Genomic DNA, 12,063 nt, shown 5'->3' on the forward strand with positions numbered 1-12,063 from the left:
ATTATAGTTTGAGCTGAAGCAGAAAACCATTTTAAGTGTGTGTGTGTAAAAGAGAGAGGAGAAAAAAAATCTAATCATTACTCTGGTCGTTATGCAATCCAAGAAGGGACTGCTGTTTCTTCTTCGGAGCCCAGCTTTTGGCTGGGGTCCTGTGACACACAGTGGGAATTCACTTCCTATCAGGAAACGCTGTTTTTCAATGTATTATCTTGTTGAGACAACCACAGTGAACAATAGGCTATTAATGTATTAGAACAACAAGTGTCATAACTAAGCCAATATTTGCTTTGTTTTGCATGTCACCCTAAAAAAAAAAAAAAAAAAAAAAAAAAAAAACTTTTGGCCGGGCTTCAGAATGCATTTGACCATCAGTAACCGCTGGGCGTAAAAGCCGTGACAGTTAAAAAGAACAAAGAAGAGAAAAATGTGTTAATAACGGTGATGAGCTTCCTGCAGGTTTACTCAGTTCCTGCCGCAAAAGAACGAGAATAAATTAGTTTCATATACATCTTTCAGGTATGAAAAATGTCCACTTAAAGGCCCATTTTGAGTTTTGGAAGCCACGCCAAGAAGCTGGTATAAAGAAAAAGCCTCAAACTCATTTCTCTCATGAAATGTCAAGCCCTCTTATGAGATATATCTCATTCAATTTTGGATACTTGTATTTAAAATAATTTTATAACCACCTCACTTTATACGTGAAGAAAATCAGACCTTTCATTTCAATCTTCCTTTACTGTCTTAACCCAAAATTCTGTTTAACAGCAATTCTTAACAACTCTTGGATATTTTATATTTTTCTTTTGACAGTTGTCATAAACTGGTTTCTACTCTCCGTTATCTTACCATGTAGTCATGTTTTAGTTCTTTCTATGATTAAGCTGAAAAGTCCTTAAAGGCAAGACCTAGACCTGTGCCTTATATTTCCTTGTAGACTTTACCTAACAGCTGAGTTAGTGTTTGCTGATGGATTGGATCAGTAGTTTTTTTTATTTTAAGATGACATTTTTGTACCATCACTTGTACCTAGTCTCAAAATCCAGGAGAAAATACAGATTTTTTTAAATTGTTCTTTTTATATCATCATTCCTTTTTGATTACTTTTCAGTCAGCTTAAGACATTTCATATTCAGGTCACAATATTCATTACCTCAACCATCTTGGGTAGCTGGCCATTCTGAACAAACCATGATTAGCCCAGTTTTCTAGGGTTGCTCTAAATTCTTTGCCCTAGTTTATTCTAAAAGAAGTAGAGAATGGGATATTATGATTCAATAGTCCTACTCACCTCACTCAGTTTAGTAAACCTTTATTGTATAACTGTAAGCAGACAGTAAAGAAAGGAAAAAGATGTTGACCCAGTTACTGGGCTAGACAGACCTACTCAAATAATTTAAAGGCAACACAGACTCTGAAAAATTGTTTTGGGAGCAGTACTGGGGTGGGAGCTGAGGAAGGCTAATTCTTAATTCTGATGGAAGAGATTGGGAAAGCCATCATGGAAGGCGTTGACTTTTGAGTAAGACCTCAAAGTATGGATTAAGAGTTGAATGGATGGTGGCACTTGGTGACTCAGTCGGTTAAGTGTCCAATTTCAGCTCAGGTGTGATCTTGCAGTTTGTGAGTTTGAACCCCGCATCGGGTTATCTTCTCTCAACATAGAACCCACTTTGGATCCTGTGTCCCCCTCTCTTTCTGCTTTTCTCTGTCTTTCTCTCTCTCTTTCTCAAAGATAAACATTTAAAAAAAAAAAAAAAAAGTTGGATGGATGGAGACTAGAGGGGAAAACAGTCCTAGCATATAAGAAATAATGTGAGCAAGGCATCAGTCAGGGAAAAGGCTTCTGTTTGGGTAAGTCCTCATTTTCCTCTAAGTCTGTGAGGGATAAACTTGGAAATCTTTTCCATCCTCTTTTCAGAGCCCGAATTTTAGAACTCCCCCCACCCCCCAGGCTGATTCCTAAGTATTTTTTAAAGATAGGAATCCAAGGTGGGTTGTTTTTTTTTTTGTTTTTTTTTTTTTCCTTGAAGGAGGGACTAAGAAACTTGCAGAGTTTTTTAAGTTAATTTTTTAATGTTTATTTATTTTTAAGAGAGAGAGAGCTAGCTAGCAGGGGAGTGGCTGAGAGGGAGACACAGAATCCGAAGAAGGCTCCAGGCTCCGAGCTGTTAGCACAGAGCTGGACACAAGGCTCAAACCCACAAACCATGAGATCATGACCTGAACCGAAGTCAGATGCTTAACTGACTGAGCCACCCAGGCACCCCAGAAAATTGTGTTTTTGGAAAATTACAGTAGGTAGCTTTGTGTTTCTCAGTTGTAACCATGAACCCTAAGGGTTATAGTGTCCATACTACCTTTTAGATGTTTAAAATAGACTCTTAAAAACTGAGAACAAACTGAGGGTTGATGGGGGGTGGGAGGGTGGGGTGGGTGGGTCATGGGCATTGAGGAGGGCACCTGTTGGGATGAGCACTGGGTGTTGTATGGAAACCAATTTGACAATAAATTTCATATTTAAAAAAAAACAAAACAAACACTTTCTGGCACTTTACAACCCTACAGAACCCTTCCTTGACAATAGAGATCAAAAGTAGAAACAAAATATTTAACAAACTCTGGAGAGCTACTTAAGTTACTAAGCTCCATGAAGATTGCTTTTTATTTGACAATAAAGTACTTGATGTCGGCTTTAAGTCCAGCTAAATAGGCACTATAGAACTAAGCTGAGTCTAGTCTTTGTGAGCCTCAGAAAAACAAGAATCCTACTCCAAGCCTGAATTTAAAATATAACAAGCAACTTAAGTGGACCCTTCAGGCATGTGTGAGTACGCACAAAAAGCTGAGTCATAAAGTTTATTCTCTCTAGTGAATTACGAGGAAAACTTGAAAAAGCAGCATTCTCATTATTTTAAAAAATGGTATAAATGGTTCTAAATTCTTATGAAAATAACACCAAAAATCTGTTTTGTGTGTTGTTAACCCTGAATGCTTACCTACAAACTACTTAAAATCAAGAAATGGGAGCTTGAGGCATCAGGTGACTTTTCTTTTTCATAAAAGTTAACATTTAATGCATAGTAGCTTCTTTTTTAATGTTTACTTATTATGACAGAGAGAACATGCACACGTGAGCAGGGGAGGGGCAGAGAGAGAGAGGGAGAGAGAGAATCCCAAGCAGGCTCCACACAGCGCAGAGCTGGACACGGGGCTCAATCTCAAGAGCCATGAGATCTTGACCTGAGCCGAAATCAACAGGACGCTTAACCGACTGAGCCACCCAGGTGCTCCAATGCATAGTAGCTTCTGAAATTAGTTTATTGCCAAACCTTTAAAGGGATGTTTTAATGCAGTTTGTATTTTAAATCTTTTATGAGGTCATATGATCTTTATATGTATACGTTTTATGTATCTGAGAACAGATAAGGTGGGTCTAGGTAATGTGAAAAGCCTCAAGTGAAATAAATTGAGGGACATATTGAGAAGTCACATTCTTTTGGGGACCTCTTTCATCATATGGAGAATTGAGGGGATGGAATTAGATGTAATAATATTTTATGTCCTATTAAGCTCTAACACCTTTAAGTTTTAAAGATGCTATTTTTTTTTTTTTTTTGGTTCTAGTTAGGTAATATTAAGGAAGGGCAATATTTATTTCTTGGGACAGTTGTTATTTGGGTTTATAAATGTTTTGTTTCTCTGCTATCCTTACAAAGGTATTTTGCATCCTTTAAAAATCTGCACGTCTGTTCTCTTTGTTAAATTTTCCTCCATAAATTAAATGAAGGATTCATTTAATGCTTTCTCTTTTTTCCTGAATTTGACATTAGACTTTTTAAGTCTTCTTTCAAATGTTCTTAGTTTTTATTAAGACAGAAGGTTTCAGCTGTGGGTTAGAGACTTTATCATTTTTCTCTTCCCATTGTCTCAATGTCAGAAAAGAATCTCCATCTCTTTTCTCATATATGAATTAGTTGTCATAAAATATCAAAAGGTATACATATATTTTCAAGGTTCTTATTCATATCAACTAAGCCTACCTTTCTAAAGTTTTATTTAAGTAGTCTCTACACCCGACATGGGGCTTGAGCTCACGACCCTGAGATCAAGAGCCACACACTCCTTCAACTGTGCCAGCTGGGTGCCCTTGACTTTTCAAGGCTAAATCTTACATTATACTTGGTCAGAACCTCGACCTCTTTAAATGATAATAAATGTCCAAACAGTTCTAGATGAAATAATGGGGCATATATAATCTAGGTATTAGGATCCAAAGGACTCACCCACAACTACCTTTTCTTCCTAAAGCTCACAATTATAGTTGTAGTTGATATTACACTTGGTGGAAGATTAAACTTAGTGAATGACCAGGAATTTTGCTTATTTATTATTGACTTAATAATCTAATTCCTCGGTGTCAGGTCCTGTACCACATGCTTTCATGTGCAGGTAAACTTTGTGGTAGGAAAAATCTATGAAAATATATATTTTGCCAAAGAATTCATATTAGAGGTAGGGACCTAGATATGGTGTTCATATAGGTGGTTCGCTTAGAGGTGGGGCCTGGGGTAAGAGAAGAGTTGGAAACATTTACCAAAGGATCTTAATGGGTATAAATTTGAAATGACTAAAAATTGTAAAACATCATTGGGGATTAAGGGGAGGGATGGAATTGTGAAAGGTAGAGACACAATACAGCACAGTAAGGGGTGCCTGGGTGGCTCAGTCGGTTAAGCATCCGACTTCAACTCAGGTTATAATCTCACAGTTTGTGGGTTCGAGTCCCACGTCCGGCTCTGTGCTGACAGCTCAGAGCCTGAAGCCTGCTCTTGATTTTGTGTCTCCCTCCCTCTCTCTGTCCCTCCCCTGCTAGCACTCTGTCTCTTTCTCAAAAATGAATGAAAACGTTAAAAATTTTTAAAAAACAAATAGCACAGTGGTTAAGAACAGAGGTTCTGGAGCCAGTCTCCTTGAATTCATATCTCCGTATCTCCACTCACACATACTCTTGTGTGACCTTGGATAAGTAACTTCTCTCTGCTCTTAGTCTGTGAAATGAATATGGGAATAGCACCTACCTTTCTAGGGTTATTATGGGGATTAAAAGAGTTAAAACATGCTATATTCTTTTTTTTCTTTAATTTCTTTTAGTGTTTGTTTATTTTTGAGAGAGAGGGCGAGTGAGGGAGGGGCAGAGAGAGGAGGAGACACAGAATCCGAAGCAGGCTCCAGGCTCCGAGTTGTCAGCACAGAGCCCGCTGTGGGGCTTGAACCTGTGAACGGTGAGATCATGACCAAAGCAAAGTCGGACACTTAACCGACTGAGCCACCCAGACGCCCCAAAACAAGCTATGTTCTTAAAGCAAATTGACATTAGATGGTCAAGAAATGTTGACTACTAGTCCTTACCCCTCTCTTTGCATAAAAACATTTTCATCAAAAATGGCATTTTTGAAAATTCTGATGTAATTTGCTTAATGAAAATACACACAAGCTAAGTTACTAAAAAGGATAGTGTGAGGGATGGAGTTGGAGTGGCCGAACATGCCTGACAAGGATTTGGAACCTAGGCGGATCCTTGAGAACAGGGCAGAACCCTAGCAACAGACAGTGGGAAAGAACCCAGGTGTGTGGACTGTCGATTCAACAGTAGATGCCAAACCCTGGCATGTAGGCAGAGCATAGGGGCAGGGTGTTTTGATAATTGAGAGAAGACTAGATGGGGAATCAATACCAGTGATCTCTGCATGGCATCAGAAATCCCCTGAGCCAAGATGCGAGCTATCAGGTGACCTCAGGGAACGAGAGAAAACAGAGGGTCTAAGACGGAGACCTGGGGTAGCAACTTTAGGTCCAATTTTGAAAATATTTGGAGTTACCTGACAGAAACGAGAAAGAGTTATAGGCTGCCTTTTATAGTGAGTAGAGGGCTGAGAGAGTTTGAAAAGTATTGCTCAAGTGAAAGTCAAACAACAGAGCGGAAGCAGCAGCAGCAAGATTATACTTGATGAGCTGCTTAACTAGTTTCTTACGGATTTTCGTAATCCTAGGGATCCAGAGCCTATGGCACGATGGAACAGCGTGTGTATTTGTTTCCTAGAACTACCATAACAAAGTACCACAAAATGAGTGGCTGAAAACAAAAATGTATTCTCTTACGGTTCTTGAGTCCAGAAGTCCAAACTCAGTGTGTCAGCAAGGTTGGTTTCTTCTGGGGGCTCTGAGGGAAAACCTGTCATGTGCTTCTCCTATCTTTTGGTGCTGGCAGGTGTCTCAAGCTTGTTCAGCATACTTTTAACCTCTGCCTCCATCATCTAGCTTTTTTCCCTGTGTCTCCTCTGTCTCCTCTATGTCTGTGTCCACATCTCTCTCACTTTTGTAAAGACGTTAGTCCTTGGGTTTAGGGCCTGCCCTAATCCAGTATGACTTCATCTTAATTTGATTACAAATGAAGGCCCTATTTTCAAGTCAAGTCACATTCTGAAGTAATGATGTGAATTTGGGGGGCACCTTCAACCCAGTACAGTATGTAAAGTTGATCTTTACATCTAAAGGATGGTTCATTTGAGAAAAGTTAGTTTCGGGGCACCTGGGTGACTTGGTTGGTTGAGCGTCCAACTTCGGCTCATGTCATGATCTTGTGGTTCGTGAGTCTGAGCCCCACATTGGGCTCACTGCTGTCAGTGCAGATCCCACTTGGAATCCTCTGTCCCCCTCTCTCTGCCTATCCCCTGCTTGTGTGTGCACACGCTCTCTCTGAGGGGAAAAAAAAAGCTTTAAAAAGAAGAAAAGTTTCACAAAATAGATTTTTTTCTTTTTTTACAAAAGCAATTTCTGACATTGATGAACATCTCTTTTCATGGACTGCCGTAACAATTATCAGATTTCTAAAATGGCAGGTTATGACCAAATATTTTTGAAAGTGATTTTCAAGTACTATTACCTATGCTTAATAAATTTCATTTTCATGGCTCACTATTAGACTTTCCGTAGAAGGAAAACAGATGGAGTTGTGATGATCTTGAAATCCTCCTTACCAGCCAAAATCTGAAGGTAGGAACTCCTTCAAATCAGACTTCCTTGCAGTGACAATGTATTGAGTTACCTACAGCTTTTGGATTGACTTTTGCAGCTGTATTTTATATGTTATAATCATAAAAGCCAAAATTCTTTAGTTGGGATGCCTGAAATAGTAGATCAGGATGAACTCTTGGGACTTATGCATACCCTGTATTCTTTAACTTTTTATATATATTTTTTGCCTTCAGTTTTTAAAATAAAGAACTTTGCCTTTTGTGTGTGTGCCTTCCAGGCCCCCTCCTATTTCTCACTGGTCACTGTGGCTCCATTAGGAATGGACCATTAGAAGTATTGTCCACAGTAACAAATCAGTTTTCTAGACTAGACTTTTGGGTGATTGTTTTGCAAACTCAACTCATTTTTTTCTTAATTTTTAAAAAACGTTTATTTACTTTTGAGAGAAAGAGAGGCGTGAGGAGGGAGACACAGAATCTGAAGCAGGCTTCAGGCTCTGAGCTGTCAGAACAGAAGGCAACGCAGGGCTCGAACTCACAGACCGTGAGGTCATGACCTGAGCTGAAGTCGGATGCTTAACCGACTGAGCCACCCAGGCACCCCAAACTCAACTCATTTTTAATAATGAGTTTTGTAGGATTGTTTACATTTCTTCAGAATGAAGAACTAGAATTTCTTGAGTTCAGAATCCTTGAGAAATAAGTAGATGTAAGATTGGAATTTGAGGGAGTTAAGTTTTCCATATTACTTGTATTCTGATATTCACTTTGGAAAGTTTCCCGAGGTTTCTAGATAGATGTACAGTATTAGGTAAGAGTAAATTTGACTTCAGACATTGTCTCAGGAAAATGTCAAAAGCAAGGGCTTTAAATTTTTCGAGCTCAGTGCTGCACAAATAAATACACTTCAGTTTATGAAGTATGTGAGAGTTGATGTTTCTTTTAAAAAAAAAAAAAGAAAAAAAGAAAAGAAACTTTTTGCCCAGAAGGACTACCATATAGTAAGAGCCAAACATTTAAGGTATCTCCAGAAATTGAGAGCAATGAATCTTTTTTTTAAAAAAAATCACAATCTTCAGTGATTCCACTTTATAAAACCTCTCATTTATCATGAGCTGTCAAGTTCTGGATAGTTTCCTAGATCTCAGTTTTAAAAATTTCACTGATACCAGGGGACTCAATAACAGAAACTTAAATGTCTGAGAGGTACATTCGAGTAATCAATCCACTAGTCTCTGTCAACTTTCTCTTAGGAGAAGAAAAAAATCCTTTTGTTTTTTTCCCCCAATCATTTCCAAAAGCTCCATGTTAAAGACAAACGATGACTGAGGGAATATATACAGAACATTCATCAAGTTTCGTAGAAAAGAGAGTAAAGGCACTAAGGCCATGTGTTTTTGGATTTTGCAAAATATTTGAGGGATCACCTCTCTGTGATTGATTGTTTTACTTACCATTTTATAAGGCTATATATTTATTTATTTAAAAATCAGTTTCGGGTGCCTGGGTGGCTCAGTCAGTTCAGCGACTGAGTCTTCATTTCAGCTCAGGTCATGATCTCACGGTTGTGAGATCAAGCCCCACATCGGGGCTCCATGCTAGGCATGGAGCCTGCTTAAGATGCTCTCGCTCTCCCCCCCCCTCCAATAAAAATTTGTTCCAATAAAAATTTTAAAAAGTCAGTTTCATATTTGCTTTTCCAAATAATTGATGTTGGGTACCATCTGAACTAAATCTAGATAATGGTTGAGTTTAGACTTCAAGACAATACACTTCGTCTGAACTTTTCATATATATTTTCACATTTGTAACCCTGCCTCTTACATGGCCGTTATATTTGGTCAATTTGATCTATTTATAATGAAAGATTTTTTTTTTTCTCACCCTGCCAATGTCTAAGCAAGTAACTGCCCCTTTTTTCCCCAATCCCAGCCTTTCAATATGGGAGCCTGGTTCACTGTTCCTTGCAACAGGTAATATTGATCAATAAAATATTCTTCATCAAGTATTGGTACTTTAGTGAGAAAGAGGTTAGATTCATCCTTTGCTTTGTCCAGTGGTTGAATACTTTTAGTCTTTGAATCACCCTGCTGAATTTTGACCTAGCAACCTGCTTAGAATTTTCACATTTACTGCTCTTCACCTAGATGTTGTCAAAGTGTACATTTAAAACGTAACTACTGTGTTCCAGTTGTACCAGCACAGGATGTATTTTTCATGTTTGCTAAAATAATTTATCTTAATTAGTGTATTATTTTTCTTTATAAAACAAAGTTTGAAACCGTAACATTCTCAAAACTGTGCCCTCCAATTGATAGTTTTCTTTTATCTGTGTGTGGGGGGGGGGGGGGCGGGGGTTGTTTTTTGTTAATAAACACTGAGCCAGCTATCAAATTCCATTAAGGACGCTTAGCAACATGATGGGTTGTTGTTAACCATTACCAGTTTATTTTGTTGTTTGTTGTTTTCATTGACTTTTTAAGTTTCGATTTTAACTAAGGCTTAGATTAATAGTATTTTTTACTAATCAGTTGTCGATTCATTGTTTTCTGACTTAAAGTTTAGAATTTATAGTTGTATTTTAAAGTATACTCAACAGAAGTCATTTGAAAAGATTCTGGCAATAGGCCAGAGAGAGTTAAGTTTCTACATTTATACCAATTTGATAGTCATACGAGACTTTACTACTCTCAGAGCATTTATCATTTCTGTTTTGGTGGTAAATATTGTGATCCTATAATGTATTTTCAGGCACCACAGTAAGGAAAGGCTGTAATCAAGGTTGTAATAGCTGTATATACTTCTAGGAAATGACAGTATTTTGAGTCATTCCATTTTTTTTTTTTTTTGTCAACTCTTTCATACCTACTAAGATCTGTAACCATAAATAATTACATACTTGGTAAAGAACAATTGGTAATCTGAGGCAAATTATTAAACCTCAGAGTTCTTATCTGTAAAGTGGGTATATTGCCAGCATAGTCTGTTTTTGAAAGTTAATTTATTTCATTATAAATAGTCAAAGGCCCTCAACTCTTACAAAATTGATGCTAAATTAATTAACTGTAGGGGTAAAAGTGTAAACTTGAACAACATTTATTGTTAGTTACCCAGGGCACAATCAGTGTCATTTTGATAACCTCCAAGTAAGACATAGTATTCATCTGTTAGGTTAACAGTTAGAAGTTCCAAAATATTGATCAATGCCCATGTGGCAGTGTCTTCATATGAACTTGAGCCAGTTTAAGGGCCTTTCCTCTGCATTTTGTTCCTTTTTGTTTGGAACTCAAAATTGTGTTGAATGTTCCATGATATTTTATGGTACCATTCATCTTTGCCTATCTCATGAAGATACTTGATCAGCATAGCTTCTGATACTCCTTGTCTTTATGCATCTTATGTATCTGGCTTCCAAAATACTGATAGAGAGGACCAAGATACAGGGTGACAAATTATGAGGAAGCAATATTGTATCGTGGAAAGAGCTCTGGACTAGGAGAACGTAGATCACCCTGGTGATGCTTAGTGTATGCTCTTGGGCACGTCTCTTTATGAAGACTTCATTAGTTATCTAATCTCGAAAACAAGAGATTTGGACCAGATATCCTTTTAATTTTGGCTTCAAAACCTTCAAAGAATTAAGTGAAAGGCACTTCTTTGACTTACTGGTGTAATATGTTGGTGGATACATCTTAATCTTTAAAAGTCTAGTTACTTATAGAAAAGGTGTTCCTCGTGTATTTAGGTTAAGCAGATTACCACTAAACAACTGGACAGTTTGTACATCTGCTTTTCTGCACATGCTAGATGGACATCATACAATTCAGTCTGTTCACAAGCACTAAAATTTTTAGCCCTTACTTATAGCCTGTTCCTCACAGTCAATGGTATTTATAAAATGCCTGCATAAAATGTATGTGATAGGCCTGTTTTTCTCCATACATTTCACTGAAAGAGTAGATTTTGACCATGAACAATCTGTGAATGGCTTGGTAGTGCTAATATATATCATTATTATGATTTTATAGTAATATCTAATACCTGAGCATTGTAGCTTTAGAAAAATCACTCAACACTTCTGAGTATAGTTTCCTTGCATCTGTAAAATGTGATCCTTGAATCTCATCTGAAATATTCCAAGAGAACTCTCATAGAGTCAATAGCCATTATAGCAATAAGACCCTAGTGCTTTGTGGGATAATTAAATCTTCCATTGGGCACTTAGAAAATGTCATCTGTATTACTTGGTGCTATTCAGTGCCCATTGTTGGTTTGTTTTTTTTTTTCTTTTTTTCTTGACTTTTATCTATGTGTAGTTTGGTTTTCCCAAGTCTGTTGATTTTCATGTCAGTTGTATGTAAAATCTTGGCTAGCACTTGAAAGTAAGTAGTTCATGCCTTTTAGAATTTAAAATGAAGAAAACTTCACTGGTCGATCTGAGGATGTGGCTTGTTATAGTTTGTGCGGGGTCCAAGTTGTTTTCTAAAACTGTAAACACCTTCACAATTTTGCAGTAAATTTCATTAAGGAAAACTCTAACTCCATAAACCAGTGTGTGTTATTGTTGCTGCTGTTGTTTTAACCAAATATGCTGCCTTGAAATCTTGGCATATCTTTGATTTTTGTTTTAAATATGGAACAATAGGCCTGGTACTTGAAAGTGCAGCCATCTTTTTTGCTTATGTTCTAGAGAAAGCTGTTAAAACTGCCAAGAATTAAGTTTGGAAAGACTTTTTATAATAATTTTTCATAAGATTGTTTTGACCATTCCCAGCCTAGAACTAATACAAACCAGATTGCTTTGGGAGGAGTTGTGATACAGTAAAATAATTCAAGTCATTGAATTCAAATAATTCAAGACACTTATGGAGTCCCCTGCCATTGTGAGGACTACAAACGTAAGCAAAGAGATCTGGAAAGTTGAACTAGAAGTAGCTAAGAGTCAAGAAAAAGTGAAAAACAAATGGACATTGAGTAATATAGATGGCATTTTCTAAGTGCCCAAATGGAGGACAATTTAATTATCACC

The 12,063-nt window shown here is 37.4% G+C and overlaps 1 protein-coding gene across 11 annotated transcripts in view; it reads left to right on the top strand.

Moving 5' to 3' along the window:
- ADD3 (adducin 3) overlaps window positions 1-12,063 on the top strand; it is a 125,128-nt gene that overhangs the window by 76,314 nt on the left and 36,751 nt on the right. Inside the window, exon 1 of one of the 11 annotated variants that reach the window (XM_045438857.1) lies at window positions 8,972-9,007. The exons of the other annotated variants lie outside the window; for them this stretch is intronic. The gene's annotated coding sequence lies outside the window, so the exon portion shown is untranslated. Of the gene's footprint in view, window positions 1-8,971; window positions 9,008-12,063 lie in introns of those variants that run through there. 11 annotated transcript variants of the gene reach the window in all.

Source organism: Leopardus geoffroyi, chromosome D2, assembly GCF_018350155.1.
Source record: "Leopardus geoffroyi isolate Oge1 chromosome D2, O.geoffroyi_Oge1_pat1.0, whole genome shotgun sequence".
In the NCBI taxonomy this organism is placed as follows: domain Eukaryota; kingdom Metazoa; phylum Chordata; class Mammalia; order Carnivora; family Felidae; genus Leopardus; species Leopardus geoffroyi.